Source organism: Paroedura picta, chromosome 8 (assembly GCF_049243985.1).
Source record: "Paroedura picta isolate Pp20150507F chromosome 8, Ppicta_v3.0, whole genome shotgun sequence".
Taxonomy (NCBI): domain Eukaryota; kingdom Metazoa; phylum Chordata; class Lepidosauria; order Squamata; family Gekkonidae; genus Paroedura; species Paroedura picta.
The window spans coordinates 55,555,352-55,582,443 of NC_135376.1; positions in this window are offsets into that span (position 1 = coordinate 55,555,352).

Genomic DNA, 27,092 nt, shown 5'->3' on the forward strand with positions numbered 1-27,092 from the left:
GGGGCGCAACCAGAAGCGGCTCCGGGATCGCCGCGTGCATAATCGGTTACTCTGGGTTTTGCCGCCATCGCGGCCCATCCCGTGCATAATCAGTGTGCGTCGTGTCTTCCCCCTCCGCGTTTCCCATGTGACCCAAAATCGTCGTTTCAGCGGCCATGCATAATGGGCCTTTAAGAGGATGTTGGGGTGGTAATCTGATTTTGTAAATTCTGCAACACAAGGACCCATTATGCACGGGGGGAATAACACACATTCGGGGTAGAATGGTGGCGACTAAAATCACTGATAACGAATGGTGCCGGCTGCAACCGGCCGCAGCTTCGGTGCATGCCGCCGAAAAAGCCGCGTTAGCGAAACGCGGAAGAAAGCACAGCTTCCGGGTGACCGGGGTGCAACCAGAAGCTTCGCCAAGATCACCGCATGCATAATCGGTTACTCTGGGTTTTGCCGCCGTCGCGCCCCGCCCCGTACATAACCGGTATGCGTCGCGTCTTCCCCCTCCACGTTTTCCATGTGACCCGAAATCACCGTTTCGGCGGCCGTGCATAATGGGCCATTGCTGAGATCTCCATACCTTGCACTATTTCACTTTCCCAGAGTGTAGTAATCCTGGTTCTCCAGAGTATAGTCATCTGTCATTTTATGTCAAAAATCCCATGAAAAGTGGTAGTTTCATTAACATTTTCTTTTTAAAAAGCATTATGGAAGCTCAGCAGATTGAACAATCTCTAGGAGCCATACATTCACCATTACTGTTGACGACCCATCTGGAGCTGCCCCCTGGAACTGCCAAGAACCACTGTGGACCCAGAAAGAAAGGTCCTCTCTGCTTGCCTTCCAGCTCTTACCAAAGAACACACAGAAAAGATGCTTGAATACAGTGGCTATGCTTCTCTCGTGCCCCAGAAGCATTTTTTCTATCTCCCTGCATCCCCCAGAGCATCCAGAACCTTCAGAATCTTATATCTCTACCCCTTTTCACATCCCCATGAACACCAATAGCTTACGTTGTGTGCTATGTGCATTTGAGGAAGGTGTATTTTTAAAATATTTGCATGGATACTACTTGCAAACAAGGATGTGCACAGGCTGTCTTCAAAACAAAGTGTCTGAAGAGGCCCTCAGAGTGATGGCAGAGAATGATCAAATGTCATCCTTTTGTTAATCAAAAAGGCAAGGCTAAGCAGATAGATGAGGAACCTAGGAGAACTGTTGAGGGAAATCGTTCAAAGATATTAAATAATAATGAAATTCTCTTGAATACCTGTAGAACCATCTTCACATTTCAGTTTCTCAGCAGTGACACTTTGCTTTAGTGTCCATCATTTTAAATGCAGATTCAGAGAAGCAAATGGAAAGTCCAGACTCCAAGCAGCGGTAAATGTATGCATCGCTGGACAGTTAAAATGCCCATCAGTAAATACATGAATACCTACATTTTCACACATCTGCTGTTTACTAAATAACATTTCAGCACAGTTTTAATCTTATAAGGAAATTGTTTGAAACTTGAAATAAGTGCACTTAATTAAAGGGAGGCTGTGAAAATGTGCATTAATCTGATATGACTAATAGCAAAGTGCATGAAATTGCTAATTAGAATTTCATTAAAGGTGCTGCTTTATCAGACTGTGAATATCACAACCTTTAAAATTCTTTCAGGAAGGCTTAATTCCTTTTCAAACAGAAATATTCTTTAAAGACATTTGATTTGTTCTGAAGGAATTTATAGCTTAGTCTGAAAGATGAAATGTTGCCAATATTCCATAGGAGTAGTATTTGAATGAAAATATGTATCAGGTGCTCTCTTTCATCAGTCAGATGAATAATGTGGTTCCTTGAAATTGTTATTGTTCAAATAATATAATCAGGATAAAAATACAGTTTAATCTTAAGATTATTCAGACAATATTTGTGTTCACGCCTAAAACTATCATTAGCCAGGAGGTTTTATGCAGGAAAAAGTGTAAAAATAATGATACATAAGAGTAGTATTTTAGAAATATGGTTTCAATCATCAAAGCATTAAGAAACAGACTCAGGGAGAAATATAAAGACAAACCCCTATGTGTGTCAGTTCTGAGAAGAACACTAGCCCTTTGAATTTATGGAGAAAACTACCTTGTGCTGAATTAGACTATTGGTTCATCTCACTCACTCTTGTTTTCTTTGAGTAGAGCTATTGTCCAGGATCTCAGATGGAGCAAGGACTCTCTGAACACTTGCTTCCTAGGATTCTTTCCCTAGAATTGTAGGGATTGAAGCCGGGACCTTCCACATATAAAACATAGACTCTAGCAGAGCAACACAGCAGCTACTGTGACTTGAGGTCAGTCTGGAGTTTGTTAGCCATTGCTTTTGTTTTGCAATCCAAGATAGGCAGAGAAGAACAGAAACAGGGACTTATTGACCTTTCCATGGGTTACCATAGATGCATAGCATGTTGTGCTTGGTCTGGTGTGTCACATTGTACAGGGTAGTCCTAATATAGTTATTACAACAATAATACCAGACATAATTGCCCTAATCCACACGTTTTTCCTTAAGTAGAACAGTCACATATACTTTATTGCAATCCAAAATAAAAAAAAAACAGTCAAAATGAGTCCTGATATTGCTCACTTAATAATGTTTGCTCTCTTCCAGTCCTCCAGGACATCTCCAGTCTTTAAAGAAGTCGCAAAGATGTTGGACAAGGGTTCTACAAGTTCTCCAGAAAGTTCTTTAAGCACTCTCAGGTCCATTTCATCCAGCCCAGGGGATTTGAACTCATCCAGTGCAGCTAAATGCCTCTCCACATTTATTCCTGGTGGATTTTCTCTATTCTGTCACTTTAATTCATTTTTATTTTTAAACGAACCCATATTGATCTACTGTTGAAGGTAGACAAAAATATCTAGTATCACTATTTAACTTTCCATAAATTCAATATAATTGATGCACCATTTTGGAAGTATGAAAAATATTTAAGAAGATCCACATCTGCAGACCATAATTATTGCTACCAATAGTAGCAAACAGGAGGGAAATCATTTTACTCTTCCTTTGATTTAGTATGCAGAGCACATTTTTCAAATTCAAATTAAAAACTCATCATCTCTCATTTACATAACAAAAAGATTCCTGAAAATGGATAAAGTGTGAACAGAAGAATCTTTATTGGGCAGATAGTTTGCTGTTACTTTGAGCATTTTAAAAACCACATGCAAGTAGCAGTTTGGTATGTTTTCAGCTCTCCTCATTGGTACATTTTCATACCAGTCAGTATTTTATCAGTTGGACAAAGTAGAACATAAAAGCTAATTCAGTTTTCCTTCATAAATATGCCAACTTTTAAATGTACACTTCCCTCCTACAATAAATATACTGATAAAAAAATCAGTCTAGACTCAAATGAATGAAAATTATGCTTATTAAATATAATGTCTGGAGTCGAAAGTGAAGTGTCAATCTTACCTATCTTGCTTCTGAGGAACACAAACAAATCTGTTAATTATAATATTTAAGTTGAAATAAAAATTATTTTCCAAATAGAAAGAACAGTGGCATTGTTTTTTTTTTAAATAACCACGCAATTAAGGTTACTTCAGTCTCCTTAATGAAAAAGGCATGTAATTTAAATCTCTGCAAGTAACTAGTTTAAGGGAATTTATGACATGGAACTTAGATATTTCCTATACTTTTGCTTGCTTATGACTGAATTAAGTGTAGAATGAAGAGGCTGCATTTTTTTTACCTGTAACAACACTCCTCCCAAAACATTAGATAATAGTAAAGTTTATGTGAAAAGCATTTGCTCCCAAATTCCACATGGTTTTGTGACATGGAAACTGGGATGCACGTTATGTTCCTGCTTCCCTTCTTTCTTGAAAGAGAGAGGACAGCTCTGTGAATGTAAAGGGCAGTTGCATAGAGCTGTGCCTTTTCACTAAAATGAATGGGAAACTTCCGTGAAGAAGAGGTCAGCACATTCATAGGTGAGTACATAGAGCTCTAGATCATGATAATGTTCACAGTACACTCAGTAGATTGTAGTACTATAGTTCTCACCAACTTTAGCATGCCTTTGAACTATATTTTGTCTGCCATATCTCATGCAGACTGAAAGTTTGCAGGTTAAAAAGACTTAAAATTTGGTAAACATGGTTTCTCAGCATTCTAGTTTATTACAAGGACTGCGATATGTTTTGATGGAGACAGAGAATAATATTTTGAATACCAGGTATCCCTAGAATACTCTCCTGCAAACGGGCTCATTGGTATAATGATGTACTGAAGCACAAATATGGTTCAAGCCCAAGCCATGGGTTTAAGCTTCACTTATGTTTGTAAAAACTGCAGGAGTAGCTCTTAATGTTTAATTGCCTTTCTAATGACAGTGACAGACCATTTATGCACTGGAGGTTTCATGCCAAGCTGCAGGCTGTACTTTTAGTCATGGCAGGTTGCTCCATCTCTTCCTGCACCCACAAAGGGAGCATTTGGCCTGGTGCACCTTATCTGCCCCTGATTTGTGCTCCTGCACGGGAGCTGTGGCAGTGAAGTTCCCAGTGTGTAAATGGTGACAGTGATGCATTCCACAAAATGACACCAAAACTCACATGCTCTGTTAAATAGCCGGCTAGGAAAGAGTTGCCCCCCCCTTTTTTCTTTTAAGAAGCCTTGGAACAAAATCTATTAATTACAGCAAAGGATGCATGCTGTTCTTATAGCCATCATGGGCTGCCATAACAAGCTGCAACATGGAACCTACTATGTAAAGGAATAGCCATACATAATCTTCACGGCAACTACCACACCACAGCATTCTTCCAGAAGTTAGAAGTGTCCCTGGCAAAGGCAGGTGTGTTTGCTCTTGGAATAACCTGAGTTATTCTTAAAGGGTAAAAGTAAAGGTATCCCCTGTGCAAGCACCGAGTCATGTCTGACCCTTGGGGTGACGCCCTCTAGCGTTTTCATGGCAGACTCAATACGGGGTGGTTTGCCAGTGCCTTCCCCAGTCATTACCGTTTACCCCCCAGCTATCTGGGTAATCATTTGACCGACCTCGGAAGGATGGAAGGCTGAGTCAACCTTGAGCCGGCTGCTGGGATTGAACTCCCAGCCTTATGGGCAAAGCTTTCAGACGGCTGCCTTACCACTCTGCACCACAAGAGGCTCGAGTTATTCTTAGGGACCTGTTAAAGCAGAGTTCATGCCCAATACTATTCCAAAAGTAAGGATTGTGCCAGGGATAGGTGAAGGTATTTGTGCGTATCTATCTATCTATCTATCTATCTATCTATCTATCTATCTATCTATCTATCTATCTATCTATCTATCTATCTATCTATCTATCTATCTATCTATCTATCTATCTATCTATCTATCTATCTATCTATCTATCTATCTATCTATCCATCCATCCATCCATCCATCCATCCATCCATCCATCCATCCATCCATCCATCCATCCATCCATCCATCCATCCATCCATCCATCCATTGATTTATCCCTGCCACTCCCGAAACCAGTCTGGCTCATGGTGGTTTACAGTAAAAGAATAAAATACAATATGACATAATAAAAAAACAATATGACCCCTCAACAGTAACAATAACAAGATGATGGGAAAACAATCTAAACCCCCACCCCCTCCCCAATCCATGGCCAGTAACCACCATCATCATCGGGAGAGAGACAATGCCCAGATATCAAAGGCAGTGTCCCTGCAGAGCCTATATATTGCTATGACTTCCATTCCTTCATCCTTTCATCTTAAACAGCACAATGTGTGCATTCATGGCGAACAATCTACAATTTTCCCAGGGTATTTTTTTGTTTCTTTTAACATCAGATACATAATTCCTATTGTACTTACTCAAATACAAATTTGATTTTTGCCCCCCCCCCAGTTTTCCATAAAAGAAGGTGTGTGTGTTCATCTTAAAAACATTTTGAGGCATCATCTTATATTCAGGGTTGTCATCCTTTTGGGTAGATATGGTATTAGTTCATTGTAAATGATCACAGCTCCATGGCAGAATGCATTTTAGTGGGTAATACAATTCTTCCTTATAAATAAAAAGTAATTCTGTGGCATGTCAACAACAAACAGATTTATTGTAGCATGAGTCACTGTAGAATTAGAATTAGTAGATTTCATTGTACTAAACAGTTCAAACTGACACATAAGTGTTGTGAATGGTCAGTGTGCTTATTATATACTTTTGAATTTGCACAGAGATGTTTCTTCCAATGCATACCTCTTGGACTTCATGGCCATTTAACCCCACTATTCTCCATTTCTCCATTCTATTCCAATGCATGCAGCAACATTTGCTGACTGAGATTCATAAAATACATAACATATATCTGATGAAGTAGACTCTAGCTATGAAAACTTAAGATACAATAACTCTGTTGGTATTTTGTTACCATAGGCTAATAAAGCTATCCCTTTGGGATTTGTCTCTGGAATTAATTCCTGGGTTTGTATCAAGGCCTCAACAGAAGTTGGTTCAGAATTTTGTTTACCGCTCCAGAGCTGAGTGCTGGAAAGTAAAGCATCTCTGAACCTGTCCCTTATTCCAACAAAAGTGCCATCATTATCCTCCCTGCATGCTTAAGATCATTGAAACTTATAGTGTGTGGGGGGCAAGGTGGAACTGTCAGCAAGTTCATATGTAGCCATTTTATGCAAATTTCTTTGCATGTCACCCTAATTTAGGTGATCGACAATTACAAGAAGAGAAGAAGAGGGGTTGTGTGACCATGAACCTGAAGGCTCTTGGACATGATAGTTACTTGTGAAGTTCTTAGGACCACCTTTAGTCAGAGCCATAGAAGTCATGGCCACAATCGTCTGTGCATAGGTGAGCAGTTCTTAGGAGAGTCAGCTTGGTGTAGTGGTTAGAAGTGCAGCCTTTTAATCTGGCAAGCCAAGTTCTATTCTGCACTCCCCCACTTGCAGCCAGCTGGGCGACCTTGGGCTCACTACAGTACTGATAGTGCTGTTCTGACTGAGCAGTAATATCAGGGCTCTCTCAGCCTCACCCACCTCATAGAGTGTCTGTTGTGGGGAGAGGAATTAGAAGGCGACTATAAGCTGCTTTGAGCCTCCTTCGAGTGGGGAAAAGCGGCATATAAGAACCAACTCTTCTTCTTCTCAATGGAAGAAATAGCAATTGTCCTGTATGCCTAGGTCAGCTCCCCTGTTACTATGGTACCCCTAGCAACTGTTTGTTGCACACGGAGCTGGAACAACGAGCCAGCAACAAGGTAGCAACAAGAATGCGTATTGTAAGGTGCCTTCTAGTACAACTCATGCTGACCTCCCTCCCCTCAAATGACCAATGATGGGCCTGGAGGGGTTTGGAAGGGGAAAGGCATGGTGGGCATGTACACAGCTATGCTTCCCAACCATATTCTGCATGATTGTGCCACTTCTGGGATTTCTCAAAGCATGAAGAATGTTTCAGGGGTTTCTCAATGGTCAAAAAGTCTAGATAGGCTACTCTATGGTATTATACCTAGGGATGCCATTACACAAGTGGGACCTCGGGGTCTCCTGGTTTTACAGTTCATCTCCAGGTGATAGAAAACAGCTTCTTTGGGGGGGGGGATGGTTACTTTGAAGGGTGGAATCAATGGCATTCTACTCCACTGAGATCTCTGCCCCAAATCCCACCCACTCCTGGCTCTACCCCCAAAGTCTCCAGGTATTTCTTAACCCAGAGCTGGGAACCCTAATTATACCCCACTGAGGTCCTTCCCCTCCACAAGCCCCACCCTTCCTAGGCTCTGCCTCCAAATCTTCAAGAATTTCCCAACCTACAGTTGGCATTGGGCAACTCTCCTTAGAATTGTCCATATGTGGAGGTGCCGGGATTAGGTGCAAGACTGTATCACTACACCCAATAGAATTATTATGAGATTGCATTGGTTACTTATCTTGAGTGTTCAATGAAGGGAAAAGATGCCTAGACAAAAATGTGGCTTCTCATTGAAGTGGGGCAAAGAACTGTTATGAACAGAAGACTGGGGGAGCCTTTGCAGGGAAATTGCTCCATGTGTCACAAAGCTCTTTCCCCAGCATCAGGACTCTCCAGAGTGGGAGCCACCCTGTCCTCCCCTCCCCTCCCCCACAAACATTTTCCTTCCTCTTCCAGCACATGCCATGCTCGTTTCAAGTAATGAAAAATAAATGCTAATTAAAATGCTGCTTAGGCCAAGGCAAAATGGTGTATTTTGAGATTTAGATGCGAATGCACATGTGGGGAGAGGGAAGGAGGTAGCATTCCCATAATGGGAGCTGGGAGGGGGGAGGGGGGGAACCAGAAAAGCCCTTGTTCTTTTATCAGTCAAATTTGAAAAGCTTTGTGGACAAGCTGTCAAAATCTGGACTGTTATATCCTAACCTTTATATGTAATCCTAAAAGCCCACCTAATCAATTGAAGATCATAAAATATTAGACTTAATACTGCAAAGTGCTGCTATATAATTCACATAACAAGCTCCTACATAATTCAAACCGCAAACATATCCTTCTCCTCAATGAGAGGAGGTTGTTTAGATCAGCAGGAGAATGTCAACACATGCCACATTTCATGGATCTACTGCTTTTCGAGAACCCTATTAAGTTAATTGCTGGTTTCTGACAGCAGAGAGCATGCTGGGAACACAGCAAGCTTTATTAGCCTTTCGGGCAATTGCAGACATCAGCCATTTTGCCCCTACTTGCATAGATGAGGTGCTGCAGAGAGGAACTAAATCAAATTACAAGACAATCAACGCTCTTGGCATCACCTCTATGCTAGGTTCCTTTGACATTCTAAAGAGTTCCCAGCCTCAAACATTTGTCTGTTCAGTTTTCTAATAATATCCCATACCAAAAACTGAGAGGGAGAAACTCCCCCAAAAGTAATCAAGCAGTTTACATCATTTTTCACTGCATATATAATGCACATAAAGCATGCAATCAAAATGTGCTGCCTCACATCTTTCTAATGAAGGCTGCTGGTAGCTATTAATAGAAAAGCAGCACCCAAGTACATTAGCAACACATTATACTTTTCATTAACTTTGGGCTCTGAGGCATTAATGTTACAAATGTCGTAAAACACAGCCTTCTCACTTTTACCTCCCACACTTTGGGAGACCCAGGACTTGAAAATGTGACCGGGTTTCCCAAGCCTGGCTGCCAGCCTCAGGCCACAGAGCATTCTGGCTGACCCAAAGCACAAATGGGTTTGCCTTGGTCATATTCCTACTGTCATGATGGAAGTTCATAGTCTGAGGAAGAGTGCTTGCACTCGAAAGCTCACACCTTGAATAAATCTTTGTTGGTCTTAAAGGTGCCACTGGACTCTGATTTTAATGGGCTGTGTTTTATGTCACCAGGTTCAGCTTTCTGACCTCTGCATCTTCATCATTCCTCTGGGGACCAGAGACACAACAAACATGCATCATCAGGTGAGGCCAGCCCCAAACTTTTAAGAGCCACTATGGGTATCAGACATACTGGGAAATGGAAACATCCCACAGGAATAGCCAAGTGAGCACCTGTATTCATGTTTTATATAGGTAAAGGTAAAGGTAAAGGTATCCCCTGTGCAAGCACTGAGTCATGTCTGACCCTCGGGGTGATGCTCTCTAGCGTTTTCATGGCAGACTCAATACGGGGTGGTTTGCCAGTGCCTTCCCCAGTCATTAACGTTTACCCCCCAGCAAGCTGGGTACTCATTTTACCGACCTCGGAAGGATGGAAGGCTGAGTCAACCTTGAGCCGGCTGCTGGGATCAAACTCCCAACCTCATGGACATCGCTTCAGACAGCATTTCTGCTGTTTACCACTCTGCGACACATAGGATCCTCTCTGTCAGTGTCCTGGCTGCTTTCCAGGCTGCCAGGAAGTGTTGAGGGTGAGGGGGAGAGGGATAGGGAACGCTTCCCGGGGGCCTGGCAGGTAGGGGAGTAGGGGAGAGGGTAGGGGAGAGGGATCACTTCCCGGGGGCCTGAGCCTCTGTCAGGCCCTGGGTATGCTTGCCAGGCCCACGGGAAGCGCTCCCTCTCCCTCACCCCACCCCCCACGGCTGGATGCAAGCACTTTCCAGGCCTTTGGGAAGTGCTCCTCCCCCCCCCCTGGGCTGGGCCTCTTACCTGGGGCCCTGTAAGTGGAGCGGCAGAGTCACAGTCGTGACTCTGGCTGCACCCTGATTGGCCCTGGAGAGGCTGGACCGTTCGTCCCCCAAAGCTGTTTCACAATTATTAAGAGGCACCAAATGGATAAGATAAAACATCCTGATTTGCCCTGCCCCTACAGCTCCCGCCCTCCCTTTCCCAGTTGGAATATGGCCAATCAGGGTGCAACCAGCTGCACCCAAAGTTTAATGAAGCGCCCACATTCTATGTTGTGTCAGGTACCAGCTCCACAAAAGATAAATTCCTGCCTATCTGCTCATTCAAATCTGATAGTTTCAGGGTGTCACATTTTCACACCTAACCATGCAAGATGCCTTCCTAAGGCTGGTAGTTAGCTTTTCTGTGGTATTGTCATCTAGATAAGGCTATAGCTACAGGGCAACATGCCAGTCGATACTGGCTCAAAAATCTGGATACAACACTTGGCCCTAAGAAAGCCTTTTACAGCAGTAATTATTGTGTTCAGAAGCACTTTCCATTGATTTGAACATGAGACTTCAGGGCTATTTTTTCTCACATCAGAACAATGGCTTAGCTCTTAAGCGGAGAAGTGTGAAAAACCTTCACAAAATAAAATTGTTTGTGACCATTTCGGCACAAGTTCAAACCTCTGCATTGACATTCTTAAATAACATAAGTTTGTAAAATTTTCCACGCAACTTTTTGTGTCCCCAGGAGTAGATCTGAAAGTGCAGCTGCAAATAACTGCAGCTGCCAGTTGATGCCACGAAGGGTGGGCCAGTGGGACATGACTGCATAGTGGCCCAGCGGCTTCAGGTGCACTGCGGCAGTATGGTCGGCAGCAGCAGCAGGGGCAGGGTCATTGGGTGCCTATTTAAAATGCCACATGTAAGGGCCCTTCCTCTCCGCTGCTGGACACTGCTGAAGAGCTTCTCGCCCACCCAATTTTTATAGTTATTGGTGGTGTTATAATTATTTCATCAGCCTGTTGTCAGGGCTGCAGTTTGTATACTGAAGCCCTGAAAGGGGGTGGGGTCTCCATAAGAGACTGGCTCGAGTATGAGCATGGCATACCCGGCTGGCTATGAGCAAGGCAGCTGGGTGGCTAAATGAGGCGGGTGTCCGTCGGCCATCCATAAGCCGCCTCCTGGGAACAGACCTCTGGGGGCAAGGAACCTGCCCTCCTGGCTGGGATGGCATCAGGTACCAGGGTGCACCCAGAGTCACCAACGAGCAGCCGGACGGCTGAATGGGGGCTATATTTTCTCATGCCAGGCCGACCCTCCAGTTGGAGACTTGTGGGTGCATAATAAAAGCTGTGGCCTTGTTACTGCCAACTTGAGTCACATCATGCATTGCCCATATGTCCTCCTGGCAATCAATTAAGTGCCTCATTGCCCTGCATTTTTCAAATCTACTTTTTTTAGCAGTTCTTTGCATCTGAACTTGAAGATTTCCAGGGAGAAATTCCTGTTTTGAATTTTGTTTCCCACTCTCTTTTTGTGTTGTCAGTGTTGCGTGTTCACCCCCTGCCAAGCCCTGCAGGTTGTCCCCTGAGAAATCCACTAATTTTTAATGTGTGATGTTGATTCTGTTGCAATGGAATTTTTATACTATAATATTGCAACATTATAATGTTGGGACAAAACTGGCAGGTTTCATGTAGCCTTCTCCATGAAATTCTTAGTCCATGAAGTTCCTTTCCTTTTTCATTGTTTTGGTGGGTAGGTTTTGACGCAACAGACATATGTTGTTTTTTCATTTTCCCTGCCCTCTCTTACCCTATAGCTCCAGGTGTGTATTCTTTTTTCTACAGGACATAATGTCACAATGCTATCATGTTATCACATTACTACATATGCTGACAGAGAACTTGAGGATGCATTTAGCATGGGATACGGTCAGAGTTTTTAACAATATTATGCTATTACTAGGGGCAAAGCCCGTTGTATCCAAGAATACAATGGGTGCTAGAGCTTGGCAGTGGGAAGAGGAAGGGGAGGAGGTGTCCAGTCTGTAAGGGCATGGGGTTGAATGTGTGTGTTGTGTGGGAGGTTGTGGTGGCGTGGTGGTAAATGAAGTCATGGGTGTGGAGAGATGGGTATCAAGAACCTGTGGTTTGGAATATTCATTGAGTGTGGGAGAGGACTGACCTTTGGGAATTGTGGAATAGTGGTTACAGATGAGCTTTCCAGAGCCATGTCTTCAGATATATGAAGGGAAATCAGACTGGAGACTCTTCTTAGGGGAAGATTACATGGCAACCAATTCCTCCCAGTTCTGTGTTACATGGGGTAGTCACAGTACACAGGTGTCCACCCTGTTCCTTCTATCCCAATTTTTCTCCATTTTTTTCACTGCTGATAAAATGTTATGTGCCTACATGCTTCTTTCATGGTTGCTCCTTAGAAGACTAACTGAATTTTTGTATCCTGTTGTTTACTACCCAAAGGAGTCTCAAAGCGGTTTACAAACCCCTTTTCCCTTTGCCTCCCCACAATATACAACCTGTGAGGGATTTGGGGCTGTGAGAGGTCTGAGAGAACTGGGAATGGGCTGCAGTGACCCAGCAGGCCTCAGGTGTCTCAAAGCATTTTCCAATCATCTTCCCTTCCTCTCCCCATAGCAGACTCCCCATGAGGGAGGTGGGGTAGAGAGCCTCACATGGAAGCTGGCAACCCTAAGAGGAAGTCTCTCTGTGCACAGCAGTCTTGACATTAGTAAGGCTTTTTTATACTGTTTTTTTATTTGCTAGGACAAGGTTGGAAAAAGTCACTTTAGTTCCCATGTCTCTCCAGCCATTTACTTATTCAGTATTTACAGTTTCAGGCTGTAAATATTTATTTAGATCTTCCTGCAGTTTCCAGACTCACAGGACTGATGCTGGACTGTCTGTCTGCACCCCAGAATACAAACAGTTGCTGGTAAGAGCTGGACATAGCCCATAGCTCAGCAGGGACACATCTGTACCACTCCCTCCCAACTGCAGACAAAAATGGCTCCTTTGAAGGCTGGACTCTGAGGCATTGTATGATTTTGAAGTCCCACCTCCAAACCGCCAGGAATATTTCCATCCTAGGAGTAGCCAACCTCCAGGTGGGGCCTGGAGAGCTCCTTAAGTTACAGCTCATCTGCAGAGTATAAAAATCATCTACACAGGCAGAAAGGGCTACATTGGACAGGGTTGTGGTAGAGAAGAAACATTTAAGGCCTCCCACATGGGTTGTTGTTGAATTGAAAAACTTGAGGCCTACTGCACAGGGTTGTTGTGCAGATGAAACAGGAGACAACAGAACCTCTGCAACAGTATCCAGTTTTGTCTGCAGAATAACACTGTGCAGTGGCATCAAATCTGCAGAAAGTTGCAAAGAAGAAATACACATGGCTTGGCTGTGTCTAACCCCCAGCTAGAGCAGTATTTTAAGTGAGTAGGGTCTTTTCTGTGGCCTCCCTGTCAGCCAACTGTTTGGCAGAAGGGGAAAGTCCCCCTCCCTCAAAAGATATGCCCACACCTATGCCCTCAGGCTCCCCTGCATTGCTCTTGGAAATACCTCTCTCCCCTCAATCAGGGGCTGTCAGAGGCTCCTTCACAGCAGGCCTGAAGGGGGGGAGGAGCACTCACCAGCCTCCTGCCAGCTCTGTCAGGGTTCTGAGGCAATTTGCAGTTGGACATGACAGTTAGGACAACCTTGAGGAGAAAAGGGCTGGCACAGCCTGTCCAAGCTTTTGTTCTCATCCCCTTGGCAGCCCTACTGACCTCCTCTCCCTGCGGTGGTCAGTGGCAGACTGGCAGCGATATCTCCAGATTGCCCCTGGCTGGGCTGGGTGGGCAGGCAGGCCCTGTCAGAACTTCGACTTCGTGCCTCCCAACTGGCTGGAACTCTGGTCTGTCCTGGTGAGGTCCCAATTGGAAAGGCCCTCACCCTACTGGCTAGAACTCTTCTCCATCCTGGTGAGGGAGGGCCCAATTGGAAGGCGTGAAGCCCAGACTGTCCCCACCCACTCTCCGCCCACTTAGGCCTTAGCCTTACTACCCATGCACAAAAAAGGGAGTTTCCATCGATGACAAGTATATGATAACACAGCTACCCGAGCCATTTTCAAAGGAAGCACAGAACACATGGGGAAAGTTGGATCTGAATTCAAGAACAAATTTCCCCAAATAAATGCTCTTTTTATGGAGTACCACAAAGATCCAGCATACGCAGTGGATTCAACTCACTAGGATTCAGCAGCAACACTGAGGTGCAAAAAAAGACATGGCTTACTAGATGCTGCACTTTCATAATGATATCTTAAATCATTATAATCTCTATCCTGGACTAGCCAATTCCATTGAGGGGCACAGGCAGTGCAGGGCATTTTGGTCAAATTCTCAGATATCAGCTCATGCATGAAGCATCCTGGGCATAAGGAGACCAGGCTAGGGCTGACTCTAATAGCTTGTATGGCATGTCTAATTATAAGAAGGGAAATCCAGGTAATTTAAGCATTGATGGAAATCCATCAATGACTTCTTCCTGTTTTCTTAGTGACAGCCTGGCTTTGTCTTTTTTACAAGGAAAACAGCTATTTTTTCCCTAACAATTTCAGTGAGATTCCCGATATTTTACCTTCCAGAACTGAAATGTCACATTTCTGAATCCTGCATCTGAATTTTGATGCTTGTGAACTTCCCTAGATTGCTTATTAACTGTTGAACTGTGCATTTACTATGATAATGAGTGATCCATGTACGGACATTAGTGACAAGGGATCAGCCATTAACTCTCTTTGCCTTTCCTATTTCCACTGTATCCTTTGCTCAATTTGCTTCCACCTGTGGCAGCCACTTTGGGTTCAAAGTAAAATCATGGATTTACCCTTATTGCTTCTCCTTGAAGCACATGCAACTGAAGAATGACCAAACTCTTTTCCTGTTATTGTTACCTTCACTTTTTTTTCTCCCTCTACCACCTTCCCACTGTGGCACATTTGAAATCCCTGCCTCCTTAATCTTTATTGAAACAAAAAATATCAACTAGTTAGCACCCTCCTTCACCTTTTACCACATATCAGTGCCAGTATTCACAAGGAATAATTGATTTATTTATCATTTCAAGGATGTACTGTTGAGGTTGGTCACCAAATTTCTTTTTTGCATTGCTTGCTACGAAAAAGATGGTCCCTAATGTGAATATCTCTTGATGTCGCGATATTCCCACTTCCCACATATCATTTGCACTAGTTCATTAATTTGGGATTCTGAAGCTGCACTGCATGTAGATGTGAGACAATTTTCTTTTCTTTTTTTTCAAATTGAAAACCCTTGCTTTCCAGCTCATGCATGGTTCAAAGGTCTTTGTGCTTTACTGAAATCATCTAAAAATGATTTATAAAAAGATGAAACCTGAGTCACACTTTGGGAGCCTTGCAGCAAATGCAAAAAAATCTTATGAACAGCAGAAAGTGGACCTAAACTGCATCATAAGCACTCATGAGCAGCAAGCTCCTATAGGCCTGAGGCAGCGGCTTGCGTCCTACAATCATTAAGAAGGTAGCAAAAGAGAGGCTCCCATCCCTTTCTTCTGTAGTTTCTTTATCATTGCACAACAAACAGTATAAATAAGTTTATGACCACAGACTTGAATGACAACCATGTCTGATGTATCACAAAGAATGTTGCTGAACAGATTTTGTTAGAAGCAGGAGGGGTGGGGAATGCTACTCATCAAAGGAGTCCAACTTCTGACCCCCCCAAAAATAATGATGTACTATTTTTAAAAAGTATTCATTAGAAATCGTACCATGCAGTATTAGAGAGAATCACACCTTAGGTCAATGGGCTTAGAAGAGTGTTAGACACCTAAAATGACCTTGGAATTAAGCCAAAGCTGTACTTGATAGGGATCTGTTCAAATTGGACTGAGCTAGCAAGGTGTACAATAGGCATACAATATATGATGCCAGCATTCCAGTACATGTTGTTTGGAGATTGTGTGGGATGCAAATTATCTCATCTAACCCCCTCAAAGCTCAGGTCATCAGATCTTGGAAGCTAATAGTCAGCCCTGGTTAGCACTTGGATGGGAGATCATCAAGGATGTTCAGGTTCACTACACAGGGAATGGCAAACTGCCTCTGAGTGTCCTTTGCCTTGAAAACCCTATGGTGTCAAGTTGCTTGTGAAAGGATGGCAAAAAAGCAAAAGCAAATCAACCACAAAAACAACTAAAGTATCTTTATCAGCTGTTCAGAATTAGTCAGAGCCATGACAAATGCATCAGTCTTATGGTGTCATCATGGAGCCATTTGATAACGTTCTGTATTTTGCTAAGTCCCTTGCAACTAGACTATTGCAGCTAAGAGATGGGTAAGAGACAGCAGAGCAGAATGGACTTGGTATTGTGTTTGAGTTGCAATGAATCCCATCAGATACTGCTACAGTTGTGTCAGCATAAGTCACTACTTGCATCACTGCGCATCTGTATGAGCCAAGTGGACATGTGTTTGGGGTTCTGACATTTCTGTTTTATCAAGCACACCCTTGGCCAGATTTCTGATTCCAGATACTTGCATGACTATTTTCTAAGCTTGTGAGTCATGCAAATTCAGTAGGGGGGAAAAATGCAGAATTTATGAAATTTGGGAAATTATGAGTTTGATAGAAAGTGTACGGCACTCAAAATGCCTTAAGGAAACAAGGAATCTGAACTCTTAGACATCCAGCAGAGTCTTCTACTGTAGTTGATTCCTAATCTCAAAAACATCTGTTCATTTTAAAAAGTCTGTACACAGTTTACATTTCAAGAAGTGTTAGCTTTCACTTTTCAATTTCCTTTTGTTTCTTGATCAATCGCTGTATTTGCAATCAGGGCTCTTGTTACCCTTTCTTCTGCCATCACCTTAACACCTTTAGGGATGAAATTGATTTCCCTCCCCACAATCTATTTATGGTTTTAAAAGTAACATGTTTTTTTTTGGGGGGGGGGGGGCAACATAGCACAAATCCATTTAAGAGAAGGAATGTCCCTTTAAGAGCGAAAAGGACAAATTATTTTCTCCCGGAAAGCCAATCCATTGAGTAGCAGCCCCCTCCAAATACCTCTCCTAGAACATGTTAGTTGCATTCGGAGGTTCAGGGTTGTGGGGTTGTTGTTTTTTTTTTAAGCCAGAGGGAGTAAAGTTAACAAAGCCTAAATGAAATCAACATGCTCTCTGACAGTCTAACAAGCTAATTACTGCAGTCGTAATTAACACCTAGTAAAGCACACAGCACAGCACCTCAAAGCAGCTAGGAACCTGTTAAGCGAGAATAGGATACACCTTAAAAGCAACACATTAACCCGCACCGAAACACACGGCTTAAATCACACAGCTCATAGCTGGGGGGAGGGGAGGAAAATTAGTATGCAATTAACGAACCCTCACAGAATGGGAAAGGAGGAGTCCAGTCATCTTTCTGGCACCTGGTTTCATGACAGACTTCCTCAGGTATCCAGAGCTGGCTGTAGAGAGTTAGGAGAATGGGATGCTTCAGCCACTCAGAAAATCTTAGTGTAGCCTGTCTCCCTAATAAAGCATTTTCAAATAGCCAGATGCACCGTTCTTGTCTGATTCCACAGCATATTTTGATAAACAAAGCTCCCAAAAGACTGAACTTATGATTAACCTAAAGGGAATACCTCCACCCCACCCAGTATACAAAAATGCCATACCACAAACAGAAGAGTCTAATAATTTTCAGGTTCTTGGGTTAAGAAAAAAATCAAGAAATTGTTGGAGCAAGGCTATCAATAAGAATAAAACAAACCAACAAACCAGAATATGGCTCTGTTATCTCTTTGCTGTGTTCTCTTCAGAACTGACCCATAATCCCAAGCAGACAGTCTGGGATGCCATTTCGGATCATTGCAGGAAGGCCAATTCTCTTCCTTTGCTTTCCGAACAAGCCTGCTTTTCATCATCATAAATATTTTTCATGATAGCTTTCCAGCATCCAGAGGTGAAAACATCTGTGAAAGAGGAGGGGGGGGGCTGGACTTGCTTACATTGTGAATTACCTTTCTAAACAGTTTTAGCAGATGGCAACATATAATCATCCTTACCTCCTTTTGTGTGGTCCTCCCCATTTTTACTGCTCTCCTCATATCCCTCCTTCAGCTCCCTCAATTGCTTGATTAGATGACAAACAATCATTCCATGTGGAGTGTTCACTTTATATTGATTTTAGGATAACATATTTCTTCCATGCTAACAATGTTGTGCCTCTGTTGATTTTTCCAGGCGAGATCTGTTAACAATAGCTTATAGCATTTGTAGTTAATGTGATTTTTTACACATCTACATTGCTCTGCAGGTCTACCCCTGGGAGGGGAAACGTTTTGCTATCCCTTAATTCTTAGCATCTTCTGTTTCTACTATTGAGATGTTTCCTGTGGATAATTGTTGCCTTTCCCATCATGCAAATCTAACTGAAGGATAACATCCTATATCCATTCATGTCTGTGGCAGGACTAACCTCAATGAACCAGCACTCTACTATTCTCAATAGCAGCCTGCATTTAAACATGATGTACAACAGGCACAAATCCAGAGAAATCCAATAGTACATAATGGGTGCAATAATCCAGAGAAAGATAAGTGTTTTTATCTGTGAGTCTCCATTGCATGCTATAGCCCTGGCCAAATGAATGAACAACAAATATCTGCTGTGAAGAACTGGATATGTTTTGGGATGGGTGATAAGCCAATTATATAAAAACTTTGAAAATCCTGTACAAAGCTTTTTTTGTACAGACTTTCTTTTTTAACCAATAGTGTGTGTTTTCTGGGTAAATACACCACATTCTGCTCCATAGTCTGTTTGCATATCAAGTTTTCCCATGAATCAGATTCTCACATTGCTAGAGGATAACAAAGTCATACAGTGAGCCAGTGTGGGCTGTTTGGTTTGTCTGTGGGAAAAAAACTCCTCAGATTCACGTCTCTGCTCAGGTGTGAAATGTATTGGATGGGCCTTGGGAAAGTTACTAAATCTCAACCAAATCTCCCTGATTGATGACATGCTGCTTTTTGGAGAAAGAGCAGGATGTACACACAGCAAATAACAACAATAATACTGGACAACCAAGATGACATCCTAGAAAAGGCACTACTGCGCATCTTCCTGAGATTATTTGGCATTTCCCAGTTTTCAAAAACTGATCTGATCAAAAGCTCAAATGAGAGCTCAGTGGCAACTTAATTAGCACAAGCGAACCTCTTTTTGCTTCCTGTGACATAACTATAAACATGGTGCAGAGGCCAGAGGGTCATCGATGGAGTGCAGGGATACTGAGCCCAACTGACAGGGTCTCCTCATCCTCTTTCACGATGCCCGTCAACCGAGAGAGAGACATTCCTCATCATATAAAATAACAATTACAGTCTGCATGCTAGTGGAAGCTACACAAGCATAACACATTAGCAATTGATAATCGGCTAAAGAAACACACTGCATTTCCCTACACATGTCTAGGTGGATGCACTATCTAAAAATACTCTAATGAAGCAGAACCATCCAATTACTTGTTTCTTGGATGAATCCCTTATTAATGATCTTGCAGTAAGGGGGAAAAACATTAATTACTGGACACAGTGGGATCTTTTACATTCTGCATGCTCTGGACAGCACCAATTAATAACACAATTATTATCAACTATTGTGGCAGGTTCACCGAGCAGAACAACTAGCTGCTGATTGGGTGGGGAATGGGGGACAGCTCTCCCACTGTGTAGATTCCACACATGGAAGGGCCATTATGCTACTAATATATGTGTGTATTTTGGTATGTAATTTACTTGGTCCACCTGAAGATGGTCTCATTGATTTTAATGGGTTCAAGAAGGTCACAGCTCTCGCTCATAAATGAGTAATAAAGCTGCAAGGAAGCCATATTAGAAGGGATGAGTTTCAGCTATCTATCATCAATGCAGACAGAATTAGATAAAGGACCAAGTACAGGTGGGGGATACAGATGTGCCTTCCCTGCTAAGAAACATGAGGTAGAATCAAGCTGGGGTGAAAGTGCATGATTTTTTTTAGAGTATTCGATTTATGTTATGTATATTTTAAAATATTTAAATCCCACCTTTCTTGATGGTTCAGTATTACTATAACATTTTGTTAATACCAATATCAAAATAACAAACTCCAAATCTCTCTTCCCTCTCCTTAAATATGTCTGCCATTCAAGCACCTCAAAAGCCCTGTCAAACAAGCAATACCTCTTGAAGTTCTCCAAGCAGCCCTCTCCCCACAGTCATGTAATAAATATAGACTGCCCATTTTGAAACAGCTACCAGACTGGGGGCCATTTCGCACGGCTTCAAAATAGCACAATGGTTGCTAATTGGAAACGCTACTAATTTGCCATAACCCACGACGTCGTAGACAATCTGCAACAATCCTGAAACCGACCCGCAAAAAGCGCTTCGTTGTAGCGCTTTCAGGGGAATCCAGAAAAGTGGATTCACCCTCCGGATAGCGATACACTCCTGCAACCAATCTGCAACAGTAGCGCTAAAGACCTGTGCGTTACCATTGTTGCTGGTTCTTCAAAGTCCCTCCCCCTGGCTCTCTCCTCCAAACTTCCGGCGAAGCGATCGCCATTTTTTTTTCTCCGAGCGAGCGGGGATAAACGCACCAGCGAGCCTCTTTCTGTTTAGAGGCTTCCCTGGCTTCAGTCCTTCACCTTTAGTCACTAAGCACAAACCACATAAAAGCCCGTTTGCTGAAATAAAGTCCCTTTATTTTTTACACATAAATTCAGCCGAAAATCGGGCCCGTGAGAGGGGGGGGGGATTTTTTTTTTATCACTCGAGGCAGCGTGCCAACGATCATACAATCAAACGACAGCTCACATTAGGCAGCTGGATGGGTCTCTCGTAGCAACGAATCTACCTAGATTCGTTGCTATGGGTCTGTTTTTTTTTTTTAAAACCTTTCTTAAAGGGAAAGGGGCTGTTTGGGAGCATGCTAACGGCTGCCCATTGGCTGCTTGACGGCCAGGGGTGGGACGAGCTTGGCAATAGCGCTTCCTTTCTAGCGATTTCTGCCGAGACCGGAAGCCTGTGGGAAACGCTAAAAAACGCAACTGATTCCACTACAAAGGCAGGTATGCATAACGACGAATTCCACTATTTTAAATGGCGATTTTTCATTCCGCAAACAATTTGCAACAAAGATCCCCGTGCGAAAAGGCCCTGGTAGTCAATATGTGGGTCCCAGGTCAATATGGTTCTGACCTTTATAATTATTGTCAGTCCCAAATATCATTCCTCTGGCCTTGGTACATGTTTATTACATAGCCAAAAAGCTGATACAGCATTGCTTGGAAATCTAAGCTAATGAACATTGGCTTAATCTCAGCGAACTTGATGCCAACCCCTCCATTTTATACCAATGAAGAATATGGGTTTCATTGGCATGAGTTTCTAATTAGGTGAAAACAGGTACATTTTCTAATTACACTAACACTCCTAATGGCAATCTTATCTACCTATTCCCACGTTCAAAGGAATACTTCAAAAGGTATTGCTTTGCACAATGTTTTATACAGTTTCCTCATGAGCTTACAATCTGAAAACATGGCAGATGATATAAGTCATTCTTCTGGGCCTGATATATACTTATTACATGGCCTTTCTCCCCTAACGTATCACGTGCATGCAGTTTCATGAATAGTACCTACCTCACTTGACTTCCACACTAACCTAGTACATGCCCTAATGGGATCAGGAAAACTCCAGTGTATGGGAGCAATCCTAAGCAGATCCACTCAGAATTCTACACAGATCTATTTAATGATGCTTACTCCCAGGAAAATATAATTAGGATTGTACTGTATGTATATCTGCGTGTGTGTGTGTGTGTATGCTCATACCTTGCCACAAAGAACAATGCATATCAATCAAAATCCATGTCTGTGGATATGATTTTTCAGTATGACATGAAAATCCTTTTCAACTGCTTTTCTGTCTGAATGCGAAAGTCATCTTGTGTATACATCTCTCTCATACACACTCTACCCCGTCATTCATGCTTCTAAAAAAATGAAGAGGTGATAAAATACACTCCACTGGAGATAATCCATTTCCCCAATAAAATCTAATCCCTTAAAGCTTCACACAAGGGGATATACTTCCAGAAACTACATTTATAACACAAGGGAGTGGGCAGTCCCAGTTCTGAAACCTTATTCCTGGAAAATATGAAACTATGATTGAGAGTGAGAAGGTTTTTCATCTGGAGATATGAGGAAGAAGATTCCCATACCCACCTACCCATAAAATATCTAGGTCTGATCTACAATTGTTGCCTTAAATAAAAAGAAATCAGTATAAATAGATAACATTGATTTTAAAAATTCTGGTATTAGTAGACAGTGTGCTACTTTATTATCATTAGAAAACCAAAATTCACAGCCTGGCTATATTATACAAATTTGCCAGAAGAATAAATGATGCAAGTACAAATTTGCTCTTTAAACAGACAAACTTTGCAGCAAAAACCCAGCAACACCTTATTTCTAACTGACAGAGCTTGCAATAATCCCAGAGAAATTCCATGCATCTGATGGAATGACCTCTTACTTGCAAAAACTTATAGTTTTTGTTTTTTACTATCTGAGCTACACCTGGATTTTCAGATCGGGCTATGTTTGGTGTATTGTGTATTAAAGTGGTAATAAAGGTAAAGGTATCCCCTGTGCAAGCACCGAGTCACGTCTGACCCTTGGGGTGACGCCCTCTAGCGTTTTCATGGCAGACTCAATACAGGGTGGTTTGCCAGTGCCTTCCCCAGTCATTACCGTTTACCCCCCCCCCGTTTATCCCTCAAACTTCCTTCCCTCCAGAGCCCCATAATTAATTTTTTAAAAACAGCACTTCCACATTGCTGTGTGGTAACACCACAAGATGAACATTTTTTTTAAAAAAAGATTAACACTTCAGTGTTGCTATGGAGAAACACCACAACAATAAAGCACCCCCCCCTTTTGGGATTCATGCTGTTTTGATTTCTATTTACATTCAGGTAGATTTTCAAGAGGCTGGCCATGGTAACTGGACCCCAATAAGTGATTTTGTGAGAACAGTAAGGTTTAAAAATTAGCTGATACTAGCTAGCTGATCTGGAGAGGGCTGCTTCATCACATGCCCCCCCCTTTCCTCATTAAAACTCAAATGCCAGAAAACACAAAAGGGGATGTGTCTTGGCTGCCCAATTCCAAAACAGACAAGGACAATGAACAGAATATTTTATTTTAACTTGAGGGATGTAGCTTTGTGGTCCCACAGCAATGTGGACTGTCATTTTTTTAAAAAAAAACCCACAATCAGCAAATGGAGTGGGGAGATTGGATGTGAGGGCAGGACAATGCTAGTGAGACTGTCATGTGTTTCTCCCTCTACATGGGATTGTCCCTGGTTGCATCCCAACGTGAAGCACTATAAGGGTCAATTCCACGTGGGGACTATGCCCCGACATACTGCTCATCTGGGGGCAGGGGAAGCTCCTGATGCCATATGACATTGACCCCAGGGGCTACCCTGCCACCAACCCGACCCAGGCATCCAGAAGCCATGGAACAAGGGGACATGGATATCTCCAGCATTCTGGTATGCAGCCAGGCTGTCAATGGGGCCTCTGCCAACACATGGCCGTGTGTCAGCAGACAATCTGTGTTCTGCAGCAGGAACCATTACAAGTCCTCCCAATGTACCATCACCCAGTACCCTCATGTGGCTGCAGTGCTCTGGACCGCATGGGGGAAACAACAGTGGGACAGTACTGCATGTGGCAATATGAAACACCAAACTACCTCCTCCCTGCAGAAGCACTACGGAGCGGGCCAATGCCATGCCCTCCGTGTGGAATTGGCCAAGGAGTGGCAAATCTAGTTTGGGTGATTTCACTTATCATGAGGCAAAACTGGCCAAAACTCGCACCAGCCTCTGGACAGCCTCAGGTTACTGACAATGAGATGTGGAATCAGGCTAAAACCTGCCAGCAACTAGAGGCTGTCCAGGGGCAAATTCCTTGTGTGGAAATGGTCCTGAAGATACCTGCAGAAGTTAGCAATGAATCACATCAGCTCATACTCTGCTACAAATTTTGTTAGTCTTTAAGTTGCTACAGGGCTCTTGCTCTTTTTTTTGAAATCAATTAACATTCTTAGTGTTGATTGGAAAGGTATTGGAAAGACACTGCTGGTTCCTTTGTTCTTTTTCAAAATTGGGAGATTTTATGTATATTTGAAATGTGTGGGGAAAAAGCAATAACAAGAATGAATGAAATGTAATGACCACTGGATCCTTTGACAGTAATGAGTTTAATGTGATGAAATACCACAAAATTTCAGATAGCCTTTAAAATCTTAAGAAAAACCCCAATATAAAGAGCAAAGATCTATCTAATCCTAAAATGTGACCATCTAGAGATTGGACTTCCCTAAAACTGTTAAATTCTTACTAATGTGAATAATAATAAAAACAAGTGTATCAGAAGAATATGGTAAATTGGTATTGTATTAGAGAAAATATGATAAAAATGATGGACTTGTATCAAGATCAGGTTTTATTTGATGTAATGCTGTTTATTGGCCATCTGTTCATATGTATTTTGGCAGAATTACAAATTTAATACAAAAAGTCTACTCCTAAATGTATTCATCTGACACACAGAATCATCTCCCTCCCTATCATTTTTTGTCTAAATGCAAAATAATTGATTTCACTTGACTGCAGCTTCCTTGATGCTGCCATAAACTCAGAGGAACACCCAAATGAATCTCATTTAGATGACTGCATGTCAAAGACTTCAAAGTTCTCAGTTCCTCAAGACTACCTAAACAATTTCCAGGAGACTCATGAGCACATGGCTATACATGTGGGATCGAGATTGTGGAGACCAACATCAGTTCTCACCCTGTAGTCTATTGAATAGGGATTTTGCCATGTTTGAGAACTTTGAAATCTGGCAAACTCACATATAAGTCGAGGATTTTCTGAACTTCTCTTGCCTTCTTTCTTTCTGTAAAGTTTACCATCTTGCCATAACAAATGGGCTACTCTCAGGCCTTCATTTGGTGGAAGACTCCTGGAAGGCTTGTTAGTAAGCCTTGGGTGGCTAATAAATACCTGCTGCTGGAGGCTGTGGGAAAAGGGAAAGAAGCAGGTAGGTCTTCATAAGTGGTGGGGAGGAGGCAAGGAAGGCTAGTAGAGGGAGGACTGGAAAGGAAGCATTTGGAATGGGCCAGGTCCTTCCAAGATTCTGGGGAATCCTTGGGAAAAACCTGACCTTTCCTGACAATTTCTGAAAAATCTTGAAAAAAAAACAGTCATATTAGGATTGCCTGTCTCAATTACTAACTGAAAATATCCATTCACAAGGCACAAGGAGAATAAGAAAGCAGAGTAGGTGTCTGAAATATCCTCCAAAACCATTTTTAATGTACATAGTACAGACTCATTTATATTCCAATCAAAGGGAATTTGTTCTCTGTATATGAAAATATATTGAAAAGCCCAAAAGAATATATTGTTCACTTGCTATATGACACAAATAAGTGAAAATAAAGTATTTCCTGAATTTTAATTATCTGGTTCTAGTCACCAGTATAAAAACAGCATCTCTCAACTTGCTTTCATCTGAGAAATTTCCTGTTGTACCTAAAAGACTGTTGTTCTGTGTAGTTAAACACCCTAACATTAAAATGCTAATAATTAAACTGTTACGACTGACTAATGAACTCTGCCAGCTATAAATGATGGTCTTATTAGATTCCCCACAAAGTAAAGCTTCCTTTGTACTGAAAATGCTAATAGGTGAAAGAGCTCTTGAAAACAATAAGTAGTATCTAGAAGCAATTACATTTTTCCTGGAAACTAATAGTCACTAAAATAATGTTTCAAATTAGACTTGGAATGGGAAAAAGAAAGAGAATACTGTGAGCCCTATTCATCAGAAGTATCTTTGACTTCCCATATTAGGGAGGCAATTCACTGGCCACCAAAGTCAATAAATCCCTGCTCCTCCCCCTTTGATGTGTTTGAAGCTACTGAATAAGCTTCAAATCAAGCACAATTCAATATACCATTTTAATGCTGGACAAACCTCAAAGCCAACACACATACCCCGATCCAATGGCCTTTATTGATTTGATTTTTATACCGCTCTCCCAGCAAGCCAATTCATCTGATGCTGGGTCTTCCCCTTTTCCTATTGTCTTCAACCTTTCCTAACAGTAATGCCTCTTTAGTGAGTCATGTTTTATCACGGTTTGATCAAACTCTCAGTTTATTCGTTTTGGCTTCTTGGAAGAATTCAAGATTGATTTGATCTAGAACCCACTTACTCATCTTTTTGGCGGTCCATAGGATTCATAAAAGTCTCCTCCCATTCACCATTCATTTCAAATGAATCAACTTCTTGTCAGCATTCTTCATTGTCCAATTTTCACATTCATACATAGCAATGGAGAATACCATAATATGAATTACCTTAATCTTTGTTGCCGGTGATACATCTTTAACCTAGCTCCTTCTTGGCTGCCCTTCCTAGTCTTAATCTTCTGATTAAGGTTGCAATCACCCTTTTGGTTGATGACTGTGACAAGGAATAGAAAATAAAAATAAATAAAGAAATAGTAGTCCTCTCAACACAAGTACAGGGAGCAAACAAAACAACATGTTATTCTCCATGTGGTACTTAGTAGGTCTTCTAGAAGTAACTGGCTGGCCACTGTATGAAGCAAGTTGATGGTGGACCATTAGTCTGGTTCTATATATATGCTCTTACATTCTAATAGGCCTACTAGACTGGCAACAATAAAATGGAGAAAAATCTTAACCCATACACAGGCTTCCTGCGATTCAACCACAGGACTCAGAAACCCCAACATTGAAATATACTTTCCTGTCCCA